The sequence below is a fragment of the Poecilia latipinna genome, unplaced genomic scaffold (genome assembly GCF_001443285.1).
Source record: "Poecilia latipinna isolate Pla-1442-1.1 unplaced genomic scaffold, P_latipinna-1.0 Scaffold607, whole genome shotgun sequence".
Lineage (NCBI taxonomy): Eukaryota > Metazoa > Chordata > Actinopteri > Cyprinodontiformes > Poeciliidae > Poecilia > Poecilia latipinna.
Genome location: NW_015113223.1, coordinates 192,793 through 211,438, shown reverse-complemented (window position 1 = coordinate 211,438; position 18,646 = coordinate 192,793).

The window sequence follows — 18,646 nt, the reverse complement described above, 5'->3', positions numbered from 1 at the left end:
GTATTTCTGAGTGTATATGTGTGTGTGACGATTTCCACTGCAGAGGGGTCGCAAGTATAGTCTCAGTGTTTTTGTTGTTTTTTTGTTTTTTTTGTTTTTTTTTGCTTGATTGGTTGAACAGAAGGTTATTTGAAAAAAAAATGAAAAGCACTTTATTGTTTAAATAAATGCCATGTGTGAATGATAGAAATAGTGTAAAGATTTAGGTTAATGCCTTTTAATGCTGTGGATGATATGGTATTCGAATGCAATACAAACTTAAACAGTGAGTTCAAATAAATGTTTTGCCTTGTTTTAAAGTAAAGCGTGTTTTTTTTTTCCCTACCTAAACTGCTGTTGATTTACTAGAAGAGGGAAATCGGACAAGTTTAAAAGTTTAATGTGCCTGTTATATTAGACAATAAATAAGCAAATTTATTTTAGATTAAATACTCAATCATCTAAAATTGTGTCATAGCTACCAATGCAGGTTGCTATGACACCTGTATGGTATACAGGTATTTTTTATCTATAGAGTTAGAATACTGGTGAAATTTCTCTGGAAATATAGCATTTTTAGTTTAGTCATTTTCAGTCAGCAAATAAACAAGGATGCTCTCTGAGATTATGTACAAACGCCTCTTTCTACCTTCTCAAGTCAGCTCAAAAATGTCAAGAACACAACAGCAGTTGACTCAAATGCTATTTTACATTTGCGCCATCATCATATTTGCTGGTATTTAGTCTAAAAGTAATGGCTGGAGGTGGTACTTCACCTGCGATCCTTTTGTATAGCATATGCTGAGAAAGGAACATGTAAAACATTTCTGAGCCTTACTGATATAAAGGTAAAACGGTGTAAAAAAAATGTTGTAGGGATTGGAGAGTATCTATTTTAATTATTTTTTTCATTGTTGATCAATTTAGCACAGACTTAGAGGGAACAGTTGGGCCGTTAGCTAAGTCGACATTAGCTACAGCCTCCATGACTAAATTAAGCGACTGAGAGTTATCTTTTGCAGGTAAGATGTTTGTTACTTTGTCACTTAGTAAATCCTGAACAGTATAAATCACAATTGAATAGGAAAAGATTGAAGCTTGGTTTGGTTTGTACAGAGAAACTAGCAGGGACCGTTACGTCTTCTTCTTTATTGCGGTTGGCAAGCATCGTTTACCGCCATCTACTGTGCATTACCGCCATCTACTGGAACTAGCTAGAACTAGCAAATCAGATGTCTTTTTAATAAAAAAAAAAAAAACTAAGATTTCAGCTTTTTTCTTAATTCAAACTGAAATAATTAAAAGGATTGGACACTTACAGTATATATACAAAACTCATGTCAAAACATGAACAACTGAAGACGATGCTTAAATTTATAATATCATAAAGTCTTCCTGTCTATTTCTCCATTTCCTTAAATGAAGTAATTGTCCTTGATTTCTTGAGAACTCAGTTTCTGGTAGCAGCACGTTAATACGTGGAGGTTATATTTAGCAGCTGATAAAACATCTACCCCAATGACTCATAGGGTAAACGGTTACTAATAGCTTGCCAGGATATTTTCGAGGTGGGTGCACCTGATGCAACATCGCCTATGAAAGCTGACCATATGTGGTTAAAAGTTTGTTTTTCCATTACATTTCATCGGGAATATTTGATGGCGCAGTGTGAAAAAGTATTCTGAACTCAAAGAAACACCCTGCTCTCTTTGTCTCATTTTTCCATAACAAAGCAATTCGCTGAAGCATTTTACACATTTTCAACCCAAAACCATAAGCTATTTTATTGAAAGCACTGATGGTTTTTCATTTTCTTTTTTACAAATATAAACTGGAAATGGGGCATGCCTTTGTGTTTGGCCACGTTTGCCTTTGAAATTCAAAGCAAATACTGTTTCAAAGTATTTAAAAAAATAATAAAAACGTCCAATTTACTCTCCTAGTCGGTTCAATCCAATCAAATAAACGGATTCAAAGACAATCAATTCAAATTCTACATTTGAAAGAAAATGCTTTGGTTAGATCTTTTTTTGTAAAAAGATGTTAAACCTTTGACTTTAAATTCTGCATATGTCACTTTAGGACATAAAATCCCAATAAAAGATTTAATGTCTGTGAGTTAAAGAGTGTCAAAATGTAGAAAGGTTGAATGATCTGAGCGCTCTTGCAACAGACCTTATCTCCAGAATGACCAGAATTTGCCCAAAAACTAGAGAATCTGAACATTGCCAATAAATTCCTTGCATAGCTTCGGATTCCAGATGGTATGGTTCAGAAAATGACTGTGGAAGTCCAATATCCTGCTGGACGACTACGGCCATACATTTTGCTTCAGCAATGCTCCTATTTGAAAAATACATGTGTTTATTAACATTTCAAGAAAGCAAATTAGACATAATGTGTAAAGTGTAATCATAGATGACCCCAAGGCTGGAAAAGTTTAGTCCAATTGATGTCAGTCAGTGAAAAGGAAATAGTTGCTTCTTTTTTATGCAGTATGTGAATACATGGTGTGATCCGTAGATGCTAGTTAACAGGATGATCTTTTATGATTGCTACTTTGTGTTCAAAAAAACTACAATGAAGTTTTTTAGTGACTTTAATGCTGCCGACTGAATTTTTCTTTTTCCAATCATGACTTACAAGGAAACTGTAATGGCTGTTTTTCTTTTCATCTGCCTAAATTTATGATCTTTGCACTATGAACTTTTCCCCAGACACAACGAATCAACACAACTTTACCATCTCAGTTTCTGACTAACTTTAACTGTCTAGGGTTACTGTTTACTTCCCCTTGATTATTCTTTAAATATTTAAAACGTTCTCCTTCCACATTCTGCTTTCAGCTCGTTTGTTCCTCTTCACGCAGTCTGAGGTTAACAGAAGAAGAAGAAGAAGAAGAAAAAAAAAAAAAACTGTGGAATTTAGGATCCCAAAATGCCCAGCTCACTTTGTTTGGTGCAGACACAAAACAAATGCAGGCCACACGTAATGGTTAGTTTTCACATGCGTAGCTCTGTGACCCTCTCTGTTATCACCCTCATATCATCATAGCCTTATCTGCCAAGACATGACTCATCAAAACAAACAGAAAACAATGGTCATGAACACTCAGCAACAAACACATCGTCTGGCCCTTTGCTGATTGCTGAGCATACATTAACAAACCGAACTGGGTTGAAGGAAATCACAGAAATGTTTCTAATTCATTGAGCAAAAAATAAATAAATAAATAAATAAATAAACATACACCGAGGCAAAGCATGCTGACAGACTTGATTGCTCTTTTTCAGCTTGTTTCCTCAGTCCTGAAGCTTGGCCCAGAGCATAACAATGCACCTTTCATTAGGGACCTCGAGTCTGGTCTGCTGCTGTTTGCTTTGAGGTTTTAGTTTCTATACAGGGTTGCATTTAGAAAGGTTCAATTAAACAAAAAAAAAAATGTAAAAAGAGTAAAGCTCAAAAAGAAAGACATGTTCAACATTCTAACCTTCGTCGCATGTGATAAAAAGCTTCAAATAAAATCAGTCCCTACAAAAGAAATGTAACAGACCATTATTTTTTTTTTATTTGCACTTTACTTTTGAAATTGATCAGAGCATTTACAAATTTTTTATCAATATTACATGACCTCTTATTTTCCTTAAACATATTGTATAACATGACAGGGAGCTTCTGCTAGTTGAGCTCAGAACATAATTACAGAAGAAAAATTGGCATCTGTCTACAGTTAGAAAAATAACTAAAAAAGTTTAACCCAACCGGACAAATCATGACAAACAAGGGACCCAAGTTTATGCCGCTTTCATGTGGAGTGAGGAGTCAAGGTAAAAAGGAAAGAAAACAAACCTACAAATATGCACTTTAAAATACAAAAATAATAAGAGGGGAGTTGCATATGGCGATGGTTACTTTTTAAATATATGTAACTTTATCTTTTGCTTTGAGAATACATGTTCTACTTTTTTTTTTGACATTGCTTAATAAAACGGACAAGTTTTGATAACATTTGTTGGAACGATGAAATGTTCAGTAAGTGCTAAGGGCAAAACATCCAGGTTTCTCCCAGTAATATCCACAGAAAGATTAACTTTCTGATATTTTGATATCATAAAAAAAACTTTCTGATATGAAAGAGTCACGGTATTCCTACATCACGGGAAAAAAATTATTTACTGTAAACACAAACTAAACGGGACATTTTACAAAATGTACTTCAATTTTTGTAGCTGCAAGCAATTTAAACAACTTCGCGTGAAACACAAGCTTATGGTGTTCATATACCGCCATCTAGTGGAGCTATGCGTGGTTGTGCAGTCCGTCTGCGAGGACCCTGTAACTTTGCGTAACTGGAACCTTAATTCTTAACAGACACCTTTAGTTTTACTTTCCAGTTGTATTCAACTACCTACAAGATTTTTTAAACAACAGAATGAGACCTATAAGAGAAAGAGAAATAAAAAACTAGTTTTTGTTTTTAAAATCAATGCATAATTGTANACATCTACCCCAATGACTCATAGGGTAAACGGTTACTAATAGCTTGCCAGGATATTTTCGAGGTGGGTGCACCTGATGCAACATCGCCTATGAAAGCTGACCATATGTGGTTAAAAGTTTGTTTTTCCATTACATTTCATCGGGAATATTTGATGGCGCAGTGTGAAAAAGTATTCTGAACTCAAAGAAACACCCTGCTCTCTTTGTCTCATTTTTCCATAACAAAGCAATTCGCTGAAGCATTTTACACATTTTCAACCCAAAACCATAAGCTATTTTATTGAAAGCACTGATGGTTTTTCATTTTCTTTTTTACAAATATAAACTGGAAATGGGGCATGCCTTTGTGTTTGGCCACGTTTGCCTTTGAAATTCAAAGCAAATACTGTTTCAAAGTATTTAAAAAAATAATAAAAACGTCCAATTTACTCTCCTAGTCGGTTCAATCCAATCAAATAAACGGATTCAAAGACAATCAATTCAAATTCTACATTTGAAAGAAAATGCTTTGGTTAGATCTTTTTTTGTAAAAAGATGTTAAACCTTTGACTTTAAATTCTGCATATGTCACTTTAGGACATAAAATCCCAATAAAAGATTTAATGTCTGTGAGTTAAAGAGTGTCAAAATGTAGAAAGGTTGAATGATCTGAGCGCTCTTGCAACAGACCTTATCTCCAGAATGACCAGAATTTGCCCAAAAACTAGAGAATCTGAACATTGCCAATAAATTCCTTGCATAGCTTCGGATTCCAGATGGTATGGTTCAGAAAATGACTGTGGAAGTCCAATATCCTGCTGGACGACTACGGCCATACATTTTGCTTCAGCAATGCTCCTATTTGAAAAATACATGTGTTTATTAACATTTCAAGAAAGCAAATTAGACATAATGTGTAAAGTGTAATCATAGATGACCCCAAGGCTGGAAAAGTTTAGTCCAATTGATGTCAGTCAGTGAAAAGGAAATAGTTGCTTCTTTTTTATGCAGTATGTGAATACATGGTGTGATCCGTAGATGCTAGTTAACAGGATGATCTTTTATGATTGCTACTTTGTGTTCAAAAAAACTACAATGAAGTTTTTTAGTGACTTTAATGCTGCCGACTGAATTTTTCTTTTTCCAATCATGACTTACAAGGAAACTGTAATGGCTGTTTTTCTTTTCATCTGCCTAAATTTATGATCTTTGCACTATGAACTTTTCCCCAGACACAACGAATCAACACAACTTTACCATCTCAGTTTCTGACTAACTTTAACTGTCTAGGGTTACTGTTTACTTCCCCTTGATTATTCTTTAAATATTTAAAACGTTCTCCTTCCACATTCTGCTTTCAGCTCGTTTGTTCCTCTTCACGCAGTCTGAGGTTAACAGAAGAAGAAGAAGAAGAAGAAAAAAAAAAAAAACTGTGGAATTTAGGATCCCAAAATGCCCAGCTCACTTTGTTTGGTGCAGACACAAAACAAATGCAGGCCACACGTAATGGTTAGTTTTCACATGCGTAGCTCTGTGACCCTCTCTGTTATCACCCTCATATCATCATAGCCTTATCTGCCAAGACATGACTCATCAAAACAAACAGAAAACAATGGTCATGAACACTCAGCAACAAACACATCGTCTGGCCCTTTGCTGATTGCTGAGCATACATTAACAAACCGAACTGGGTTGAAGGAAATCACAGAAATGTTTCTAATTCATTGAGCAAAAAATAAATAAATAAATAAATAAATAAACATACACCGAGGCAAAGCATGCTGACAGACTTGATTGCTCTTTTTCAGCTTGTTTCCTCAGTCCTGAAGCTTGGCCCAGAGCATAACAATGCACCTTTCATTAGGGACCTCGAGTCTGGTCTGCTGCTGTTTGCTTTGAGGTTTTAGTTTCTATACAGGGTTGCATTTAGAAAGGTTCAATTAAACAAAAAAAAAATGTAAAAAGAGTAAAGCTCAAAAAGAAAGACATGTTCAACATTCTAACCTTCGTCGCATGTGATAAAAAGCTTCAAATAAAATCAGTCCCTACAAAAGAAATGTAACAGCCCATTATTTTTTTTTTTATTTGCACTTTACTTTTGAAATTGATCAGAGCATTTACAAATTTTTTATCAATATTACATGACCTCTTATTTTCCTTAAACATATTGTATAACATGACAGGGAGCTTCTGCTAGTTGAGCTCAGAACATAATTACAGAAGAAAAATTGGCATCTGTCTACAGTTAGAAAAATAACTAAAAAAGTTTAACCCAACCGGACAAATCATGACAAACAAGGGACCCAAGTTTATGCCGCTTTCATGTGGAGTGAGGAGTCAAGGTAAAAAGGAAAGAAAACAAACCTACAAATATGCACTTTAAAATACAAAAATAATAAGAGGGGAGTTGCATATGGCGATGGTTACTTTTTAAATATATGTAACTTTATCTTTTGCTTTGAGAATACATGTTCTACTTTTTTTTTTGACATTGCTTAATAAAACGGACAAGTTTTGATAACATTTGTTGGAACGATGAAATGTTCAGTAAGTGCTAAGGGCAAAACATCCAGGTTTCTCCCAGTAATATCCACAGAAAGATTAACTTTCTGATATTTTGATATCATAAAAAAAACTTTCTGATATGAAAGAGTCACGGTATTCCTACATCACGGGAAAAAAATTATTTACTGTAAACACAAACTAAACGGGACATTTTACAAAATGTACTTCAATTTTTGTAGCTGCAAGCAATTTAAACAACTTCGCGTGAAACACAAGCTTATGGTGTTCATATACCGCCATCTAGTGGAGCTATGCGTGGTTGTGCAGTCCGTCTGCGAGGACCCTGTAACTTTGCGTAACTGGAACCTTAATTCTTAACAGACACCTTTAGTTTTACTTTCCAGTTGTATTCAACTACCTACAAGATTTTTTAAACAACAGAATGAGACCTATAAGAGAAAGAGAAATAAAAAACTAGTTTTTGTTTTTAAAATCAATGCATAATTGTAAAGTTAAATAGATAAAAGTGATAATAAATAAAAGTGACAAAAAGACATTGCTTTTGAATCGTGGCTCAACAGAATCGTTTTTAAAAAAAAAAAAAAAAAAAACAAACATGCCTGGACAAGAAGGTTGCTACCTGTAACTAAATATTTTATTGCGCAACCTTTCAGAGGAAGTCACTGCAATCAAATGATTTCTGTAACTGAGACTTCTGCTCCCTCCAGATGGGCTCCAGTTGTTTCGGGTTTGAAAGGTGCTTTCTGCAGACGTTTCAGCTCCTTCCACGGGATTCAGGGCTCAGATTAATCCGATGTTTTTCTCTTACGTTTTCCGAATGTTTTCAGTTGCCGTTATCTTGTTGGAAGAGCCATTGTGTAACAAAACCCTGCTCTAAGCTGAAATCAGTTCTCTACAGGTGAGAAATGATCACATGGCTTCTGATCGTTTTCCAATTAGCTGCGCTAGACTTTATTCGGGTGTTTCAAAGCAAAAAGTACTTGAATGAAAACACGCTTATAACCTTCCCATTCATTAAAAAAATATAGAAAAATATATTATTTTCATTCCACTTTACAATCAAGGGCTCTTACTTGTTGTCCGTCATATAAAATCGTAACGAAAAACAATTTCTTGGAACATCACGAAATGTGAAAAAAGTTATGTTAGTTTTACTATTGAGTTAATATTTGATTAGTCTGAAAATGTGTATTTTCAACATAGAATTTGTTTCAACTGCAGTACGTGGTTTTCAATTTAAATAAAAATAGTTTTTAGAAATATTCATATCTGTGAAGGGGAACAGGGTCTACTCTTGAGCAAAACATGCTGTCAAAGTTAAATGCATGTCGACTATAAATATCAGCCCATCACATTCATGATCTGCTTGAGTTATCACCAAAAATAAATAAATAAATGCATAAATAAAAATCAATTTAAACATTTTTGCATCTCCTGACAAATTTTCTAGAAGGCGTAAACACAACATGTTCCCATTTTACCGTCGAGGTTGGAGATCTTCTTGTGTTAAAACACGGAAGAGCCATTCCTTAACAGCGCTGTATTTATTTATTGTCCTCTATTAAAACTAGTGACCACTAGGGGGCAGCACACAACATCAAATAAACAGGAAAGCAACAGCTTCCTCAAAGGTCCTTGCTTCATCAGGGTAACAGCCTTCTGCTGAGTGTCTGCGTGTATTTTGACAGACTGTGGTGTCACAATAACTCCCACACAAGTCTAATCTGACGTCACATTAAAACATGTCTGTCCATTAAATCCTCTGTATCCTCACAATGAATGTAAACAGAACAAAGTCCTAGAGATATAAGAAAGACAAACCTGTTCAGTACAAAATAAACAAAAAACAAAAAAACACGATATGTTAACAGGTGCACCAAAACTATGTGCACTCATGTAATGAAAGGACAGTCTGTACTTTCCTAACCTCCTGTAGCTCCACCATATCCATCCTATTTTACACATTCTAATATTGTTGTTTAACTTGATTTTAACATGTTTAATTACAGTTTCCATGTTTCCATATGTGGTTGGAAAAAAAACAAAAAAAAGAGTGTCACTTGTCATCGGGGGTTTGGATTTTATTTTTGGTATCAGGACAAAATGATGCAATTTATAACAGCCATTACGGTCACCATAAATAGTTTTGTTGCCTACAGTCCATTCAGTAGGGCGTGTAAAGAGAGGTTGTCTGTTTAGTCAGTGTGTGTCCTTCACATGCTCCTCTGTCCTGAGGTTTTATGTTATGGCTCCTCTGTGTCCGACAGTGTTTTTCTTCAACCCCGCAGTTTCCTTGTTCAAAATAATAATAATAAAACAATTCTCACCTCTTAAATTTCTAAAATGTGCTCAGAGCACCACCACCTAAAATCTAAATTAAAACGTAGGAAGGTTTAAGTGACTTTGTTTTATTTAGAGCGTATTGATGCTAAAACCAATCAACCTTTTAATTTATTTTACAAAGTTTCCTGGGTCAAATTCACAGCCGTGAAATGGTCAGTATGTTCTTTATGAAGAAATGCTCATGTATCAATGTCAAATGTTTTTTTTTTCTTCTTCTTCATTCTTGTGTGTACTTAAGAAATGAAACAAGGCCAGGCTGTTGCATCAGAACATGTGAAGTGGACGACATGATGCCTTTAAGTCACGAAATATGTACGTACCAAAGCCAATTAGCTAACAATGAAAGCAGTTCCACACCCGTGTTCCTTGCTTTCTAACCTAGAGAGGAAGGATTGCTGCAAACGTGTTTTCGTTAGGTGTTGACCTGTTTCATCTCTTGAAACCTTTAAGTTACCTTTTGGTCTTTACTTTTGGTTGTTTCTAAGGTCTCAGATGAAACACACAAACTCACGATTATCATGAAAGAATCCACTTACTTACTCAGGAAACTTGATGTCTGGCTGTAAAATCATTCGAACCTTTACCATATTCCGCCCATTCAGGATTTTGAATGAATATCTAAAGCAGCAAATTACGAGACTCCAGAACGATTGTAACTTCAGTGATGAGAACAGAAAAGGAAGTGAGCGCTCATGAATATTCTAACCTATTTTTGTTTGTCGTGTACCACACTCAGGCTTGTTGGATAATAATTGGCTTAGTTGCTGATTAAGACATAATTCTATTTTATATCTGCCTATCTTTTTATTGGTGTACAACGGGAAGAATTTGAAGTAAACTCTTCGCTGTGAATGAAGACCACTTTGCATAAAGATGGCAGGTAGGCAGAAAGAAAAGACAGATGCAACAAATATGCATTTGAAAAAAGAACTGCAAACAAAAAACTGCAAACAAAAAAAATCTAAATGCTGAGAAGATTAGCGTCTTTATCTTCACAGGAAGCTGTAAAACTGAGAGTGAGACCAAACAGGAAGTACAGCAAACAGGAAGGTTAAAAAAGAAGCATCTTTCCTGCGAGGAGTGATTACTGAAATGGGAAGTGTGAAATTTCCTTTCCACCCTTAATTGCTACTGGTATTAAAACAAAGTGAAAACCAGTGAATGAAAAGTGAAGCAGTTGGGAACAGCAGCATTTCAGTCGCCACATATAAATCGCAGCCAGGTTCAGAGGATGCTGAAGTACATATTACTCAGCGGTCGTTAGCTCGAGAACTCCAAATGTTTGAAGTTTGGTACTGTGAAGATAATGGTGTGAGACTACTTTTTTTTTTTTTTTTAATTGGGTATGGCTCTTTAGTTCTAGTGAAAGGGGCTCTTTTTTTTTTTTACATTATCGTATCATGACAACTTGGAGAATTTTATGTTTCCAACTTTGTGGGATCAGTTTGAGCACCATTTGGCAAATCAAGGTCAATAAGGCCAAGGGTGAGCAAGTTTAGTGTGAAAGGCCTAACCTGCACCGAGTCCTGAGCTCAACCCGATGTAACACCTTTAGAATGAATTAGACCAGAGACTGCCACTGCGTCCAACATCAGTGTTTGACCCCACAAATGAGCCTCAGGAAGAATGGTAAAAATTCCTGTAAATACGCTCATAAATCTTGTGAAAAAAAAAACAAAAAACAAAAGAAGAAGACATGCAAACAAATATAATTTCAATTGTGCTATGCTGGATGAGTTAAAAAATGTCACATAGACTCTATTATCTTGAGAGGAGATGTTGGTCCCATATAGCAGCAGCACAAAGCCTGGAACAGGTGTTTGGTTGTGAATTTAAATCACAACCAAACACTAAAATGACATAAAACTTAAAGTAGGTCTTTGCCATAATGATTTTGAAATGCATTATTAAAAATTTTTTCACTTCCAAAATTCACTCATAAATTTGAGTGCTAAGTTTAAGCGATTGAGTGTCTTTTTTTTGTATAAAGATGCAGCTGGTTTTCTCAAAAATGATTTTCTCACAGTCTTTTTGTCTTGAGTTGTTTTTTGCTTTAATGTGTTGTCAAAAGTGACAATTAGTAGAAAAGCTCTCTTTTCTGGTCAGAGACGCTATGTACTGTTCCTTCAGAAAAAAAACAAACATGTCATTATGGGTTATTGTTTTCCTTCAACCCAGCCAAGCATTGTTGGAATTTCACCTTTCTCTAGATAAATGAGCTATTGTACTGCCAAAACAGGGTAGAAAACTTTAACACCGCAACAGAAAGTCTCTTATTAAAACAGCAAACCTACCCCACAAAGTAATCTACTTCTGTACAGAATTAGAAGTATTAACCATTTACTTGTGTGTATAAATTTCTTAAAAGACAATTTGTGCAATATGTGTCTTTACTGTATTTCTTGTGCATGTCTGCACTGATGATTCCCCTTTTCATGTGCGTGCGTGCGTGCGTGTGTGTGTGTGTGTGTGTGTGTGTGTGTGTGTGTGTGTGTGTGTGTGTAATGACTTGGGCCAACATGTACACTTAATTCCCCGTTCCAGAGAGCTATGCAGAAGGGCTGTTCTCATGGGATGGGGTGTGTCAGAGCACCTATCCCAGAGCCATCTCCGACACAGAGGGGGGCTTTAGACTGTCTGACCTTTCGTTCTGACCTCTTGCTGACGCTCCCCCCGGGGCTCCATGAACCTCCATTCTCCTGGCCACTGTTTGCTTAGGGCTGGATTCTTTCAGGTCTGGCTTTTAAAAGAAACAGCGGGACAATCGTGCCACATCAAAAAGAGCGCTTTTGAGGCCGAGCAATAAAGTCGAGCTTTTCGTGGAAGACTCGAACTAAATGAAAACGAGCGCTGTCTCAGACAGATGTATATCTGGGCTATGCATGCTAAAACCTGCAAAAGTGGTATTTGTTGCACATCCAGATCGTGTCTGGCAAAACTCTTCAAGCTTTTTCGTTACATTTTTAATCTCTATATGTAGAGGTACTGCTCTGCATTAAGAAATCGGCAATTGTAAGATCAAAGTTTGCAAAAGTCCAATGCTTCCAGGTCACATCAGGTCAATTTAGTCTGGTTATATAGCAACGATTTACTACGAATGTCATCTAAAGGCACTTTACAAAAAACACGCAGAATCAAATGTTATACATGCAGTAGCCAATTTGATGTTATTTTTTAGGAACAGTCAATCTGATTACACACGTTCCAAATCAAGTATCGTTAGAAAATAATGCAATCAAGATCAGCTTGTTACGCCGATTGCTAAAATAAGGATTCTGTTTAAGAACTAATTGAATCAAGCTTCTCGTTGTGCAGCAATCTCTCATTCTGAGCATGCATGTGGTGACAGTGGAAAGAAACAATCCTGAATGACTACCGCTGCGTCTCAAAACACTGCCTCGGAAAAACAGTGAGAAACTCTAGAAAAAGAAGTGGATGAGAATGCGAAGTAAAAGGCAACAACAGCTGCACAACATTTATGACACGAGAGTTGCACGAGAATTGTAAACTAACATTGACTGTCCAAGTTTCAACCGTCTCACTCCTTACTTCAAGTGAAGTTGAAGAGTTCAGAAATGGTTTTCTGTCATTTCATCCACTTTTTGCAATACGACAGTACAACTGGCATTTGGCTTGTAAAGTAAGTGCAGGACATGAATTTTCTCAGTCCACGTCAATATAAAACGGTCTTCATTGTAGTCACTGGTGCTGCAGTAGCCTAATTTTCATGAAGGACTTTTTTTTTGTTTCCCAGGTTGTTGGTGAACATCCTAATCCATTGTCTTTCACATGGTGACAGTTCGGATCAGCTGAAATGTTGACGTAAACTGGTCTTCCTGCAGATAACTGAAACCAAACACATCAGAACTGAGTTCTTCTTGCAGCGAGATCCGCAAGAAATCTGTTTTCAGGACACAGTTAGGCCGTGAAGGGTGTCAGTGAGTGCAGGAGCAGTTTTGCCAACCATCCCATGCTTTAATCTGTTGCAGCACGCAGCTCAGGACAGCGGGCATTATCGGCTACCGTAAGGGGATTACAGGCAGGCATGTGATCCGCACACTGCGGGGGGAGCGGGAGGGACGAGGTGAGAGGTGCATCGCGAATCTGGACGTGCAGACAGATGAGATTAGGATGTATGTCTTTCACGATCTCCGTTTGGTCCTTCTGAACTCTAAATTCATTATTTCAGATCAAGCACATGGAACTTTGCCTGCGTTTTAATTTTCTCAAAGCCTTCAGCTACATTAAACCGACTTATCCAGCAGAGTCCATGGACTTCTGATGTTAATATCGAAGGCCTGGGATCCTGGAGATTTTTCATGAGGAAAAAATATTTGTAGATCACGAAGGTAATGAACGACAACGAGAAAGTATTCCAGTTATTAAAAGTCCAGGGGGGAGGAAGGAAGGAGATATTTGTACGTAAAGTCTGTCTCATCTGACCTCCTGTTCCTACAGAACAGAGACAAACGCATTTTCAAGAGGAATCGACACACCTAAAGAATTTATGATTGCTGTGTCAACACAGGCCAGCCGCCATGCTAACAAAAGATCGCCCAGTGGATGGGGATTATACAATAGTTGCCACGGCCCCGAAAAGTTTCAGCCACCTCTTTAAAGTGAGAGACCTGAACCACAGTAGTTCAGAAGTGTTATGTCATGAAAGGAAGTTTTAAATGTAGGGAATTAGTTTCTCGGCTCTTCACCGCTTCTGCAAGACTTTTGTGTCCAAACACAGATGCAGCATGGCGTCATAGAAGAACAGCAAACAGAGGCAGCAAAAAGTCCTGAGAAGAAGAATATGATAAAAAAGAGAAAAAAACAATCCCAGGTGTACAAACCTTGTTGCGACATATCCCAAAAGAGTTGCAGATGTAATCACTGAAAAGGTTTGTTCAACGAGTTAGAGTAGCTCAGTTCAAATGTTAGATGCTTATTTCTTAAAATGGTCAAAACAATATATTCCTTTCCTTCCATTGTATGCACAACGTATGGGTATGCCAAGGTATGCCACACTGAGGCTTTTGGTCGTAATGTAACAAAATGTCAAGACCTTATGACGTGATTCCCTTTGCGAACAGGGGAAAAAAAGCAGAAAATGTAGATCCATGTTTGTTCTACAGACAATAAATGTGAATACCACCTCTGACATGCAGATGTGTGACTGTGCAAACTGTGCAAGGCGAGTTCGAAGAGCAAATACTCAAGTTATGATGACTCAGCAACGTAGGTGGTCAGTGTCAGCGTTAATAAATGAAAAGCTTAGTCCCGTCAGATCGACTCGTTGGCATTGTAACAAACGGCGGTTCTATGCCTTTCTCTTTTCTCTTTTTTCTAAAAAGACAGTAAAAAGAGTTTTGTGGTCATAACTTTTCCCTTTCAGTCCTTTGTTCAACTGACCGAGCCTCAAACAAAGACATCTACTGTACGAGAGTTGAGCGGGGATGTCGAAATCAAGACAGGGCGAGGGCGAACCGCTGAAAAGAGGAGATTCTGATCGGCTTCACGCTGTACGGTATCGCATGACTGCCAAAACAGGAGCGCGGGCAAAGGAGCAAGGGGGAAGAGTGGGCTGGGAGCTTGGCAAGAAGGGCGTGTTGATCTCAGCAAATCAGAGTCCTTACTTGTTCAGGCTGGTTTATACTGCCTCTGCCTCGAATGTTCCCTGCAAATGTCCTGTGGGGAGATTGTGTTCTGGCTTGCATTTTTAGGCCGCCTGCTCTCCCAGTCGCTTACTCGGCTACTTTTACCTCAGCTGCTAGTGAACCTTTTGGTAAAAGATCACTTATCTCAAATTAATCAGGCCAGGTCAACCATCTCTCGAGACAAGAAGAGCCTTTCTCCTGAAACACGAGCGAGAACTAAATAAAAGACATGCAGCTCAGACATGAATCTGGGCGCTTCAGACGACTTGCTGGGCCGATCTAATGTGACTGCCCGATGACTATGCATAACCATTCATGCTCTGAGGTGAGGCAGGACCACTGCAGCAAAGCCACCTGACTGGACTGGATAAATGTAGTGGGAGATCTGGCTCATTTACTGAGGAGAAACATATGGATTAGATGACGACACACAACTGATGCACATTTTCATCCTCGAGCCTGAAGCAAGCTTTTACGAAGCTAATGAATGTTGCACAATGTGAGAAGTTTGAGGCCTCGTAGGCTAATGTCTAAACATTGGTTAAATACGGTAGATGGTTGGTGGCAGGTACATTTTTATTTGACTGTTCAGCTAAAATAAAGCCCACCAGCTTTAAACAGTGGGCTTTATTTATAAGCAGGAAGCCTCTGGCTTCCTGCTTATTTGTCCCACTCTTTACCATTTTTGTATCATTCATTAGCACAATTACAACGACTGCAAGACATATTAGGATTTGATTAACAATTGCATTCACACTACTAAATATACTAATATAGTTAAGATCCTAAATATTTTTTAGAATATTTCACTTTTGGACTAATTCAGGCTGCATAGTCCTCCATTTCCCCCTTTTTCTTTCAAAAAAATTCAGGAAATTTTTGATGATTATAAATTTATTTCAGCTGTTGGCACGGTTTTACTTTATGACTTAAACAATTAATTAGTCATGACAGATTAAGTTAAGCATTCAAAGCTTTAACTTTATCTCAGTTAACTTCAGAAGAACAGTGCGCAAAGAGAAAATGCGATAACATTTAGAGGTTTAAACTCATTTCAGATTCTGAAACCTTTCTGGAAACACATTTTGAACCCTGTAGAAATGTGCATTTACATTATCTTTGAAAAGATCATTTTCCTTTTCAAATTTTAAAATTAAAACATAAAAATCATTTTTGCTTGAGAGGCTAGCCACGAGGCAACATGAGTGAAACGGACTATTACCAGCTGAGTCACTGACAACCAGCTACAGGGCGTGTAACATGTTTCCCCCAGATAAAGTACAGCCTGCTCATGCTACATGCTATTAAATTAGCTTAAAATGTCGAGTATTTTAATGTTCAAGCTTCAATGGTCTCCCCCAGCATCTATTCGACTAACAAATCTTGTCAATTATTCTTTATGGAAATTCTCTCTGGGTTCAGAAGGCCACCATGGGGCACTATAAGCAGCCGCACATGTAAAGTCCTGCTAGAGATTATGCAGTGGTGCAAGACACGCAACCACTCTCTGCCCATTGTGTGCTTTTCTGTGTCTGACTATAAATCAAATGAAGAAGAAGGAAAAAAGAAACAGTGGGTGAAAGAGCAAAAGGATTTTCATTAGTGCTTAACAAAAAGAGTGTCAAAAGGTGGATAAGAAACATTAAAAAAATGTTTTTCCAAACATTATTTGGAAAAAAAAGCCTAATTTCCTGCTGTGATTAGCACCATATGAATAAGGATGAGAGTAACGTAACACATTCCAGTTGAAATGAGCTCTATGGAGCACGAAAAAAAACAAAAAAAAAACATCCAGCTGATTGTTTTCCTCTCTGCATTGATTGACCTCAGGCTTATGTAGGTTGTTTATTCAGATCCGCACAGTGACACAAACCTTCACGTACGTACAACTCGCACAACGCCGGGACACACGCGCATCGTCACTGTGGCGTTTGTGGATTGTTCCTGTTCCACAGCGCAGCAGTGCGAAGGTCTCGACGCTTCTGTGTTTTCAACCAAACGGGCTTTAATAATGCTGCTTTGACCTCTAGCAGGTAACCGACCCTCTGCCTGCTGCAGAGAGACAGCATGCAGGGGGGGATCCAGTTACGAAACCCTCTGGAGAGGCAGAGGAGGAGAAATGATTTCCATTTGCTCTGGTCCTTCACTTCTATCTGGTAACGTGAGAGCGAGTCGTCTGAAAAACACAAAAGGAGCAACGACAGAATATGAACGTTGACAGACCAATCTACGGATTAATTGCTAACTCAATGAAACATGTATGGTTAAATACATCACTTATGTGTCAGCATTCCCGGGTACAATTACTCTTTCAACAAGGTCTCGAGAGGAGAAAACTGAGGAGGAATGCAGGATTTGGTAGTACGGCTTTCTGACACATGGTGCATCGTAAATGCGCTTTCTCTGTAAATAAATCCCTTTTGTGGATGTGCAGCTGCTTTATGAGCGGCAAATGGAAAAAAAGGACCCTTAACGATGCACAACTATCCAAAGAAAGTTGCAAAAAGAGCTTGTCTTGCAGGTTTCCAGTAAAGAATGGATGACTGTTAAATGGCAAAGTGACACAACGTGACTCAGTTACACATTACAAATGAAGATTTTCTGCTCTCACTAAACTTTGCTCATTTTCTTTCAAACCGAACGGTGAAGCGCCTTGCTGAAGTGTTCGTACCCCTTCATCTTTTCTAGTCGCCTGCTTGTATGTAATAGATTTTATAGGGCTTTTACGTGACAGACCAACACAATTTTGAATGCAATTTACAATTAAAATCTGAAAATGTTATTTTTTGTGTGTGTACTGTTCACCCCATGGGATATGTGGACCAGCTTTGCATGTCTAAAGCCTGTTTTTCATTCAAAATAGTTTGGCCAGATAGACGCAGAGAGTCTGTGAGCAACAATTCTCAGTTCTCGCAAAAGAGTCTCTGCTGGAAAACGAGTCTTTGCCCGTTTCTCAAGTCTTTTGAACTCTCTAAGAGTTTTTTCTTTCAGGATTGCTCTGTAGGTGGCTTCATTCTTCATCACATGTGACAATCTATCCCCTCTGCATGAAGCTACCACCGCCATGCTTCATTGTAAAGACGATGTGTTCGGTGTCAGTTTGTTTTCCTCCACACGCGACGTTCTAAATGCAAGGCAGAGAGTTTTGTTTTGGTCCCATTTGGTCGCAGCAGCTGTGCAGAACAGATTCATGTGGTTTAACAGCCTTTAAATGTGAATGCCACCTCATGATGTGTGCATGATTGCATTGGTGGTAGGTACGTCTGAAGGGCATCCGGTCACGTGTGACACATGTCTCACCTGTCAGGTCTGACCTTGATGTTTATTCACTGACGCTCTTTAACAAAAATGTCTGAAATCTTCACAGGAAATGTATTCTATACTTAGGTTAAAATGCGCTCAGATGAGTCTGTTGACGTAAATAAATTGCACTGGATTTTATGTGCAGCTATCAGAGTACCAGGGTTAAATACAAACGCTTGTCACACTTTGCAGATTTTTCTTTGTGAAAACCTTAAAAATCATTTATCCTTTAACTTGTTGATATCAACGCACTACTGTGAAACACAGAGAGTTCCAACAGAATATGTTAAAGCTTGTCTTAATGTGGCAGAAAAAAAGAGAAAAGGTTCAGCAGCTATGAAAACTTTACAAATTTCTAAAATAATGTATTC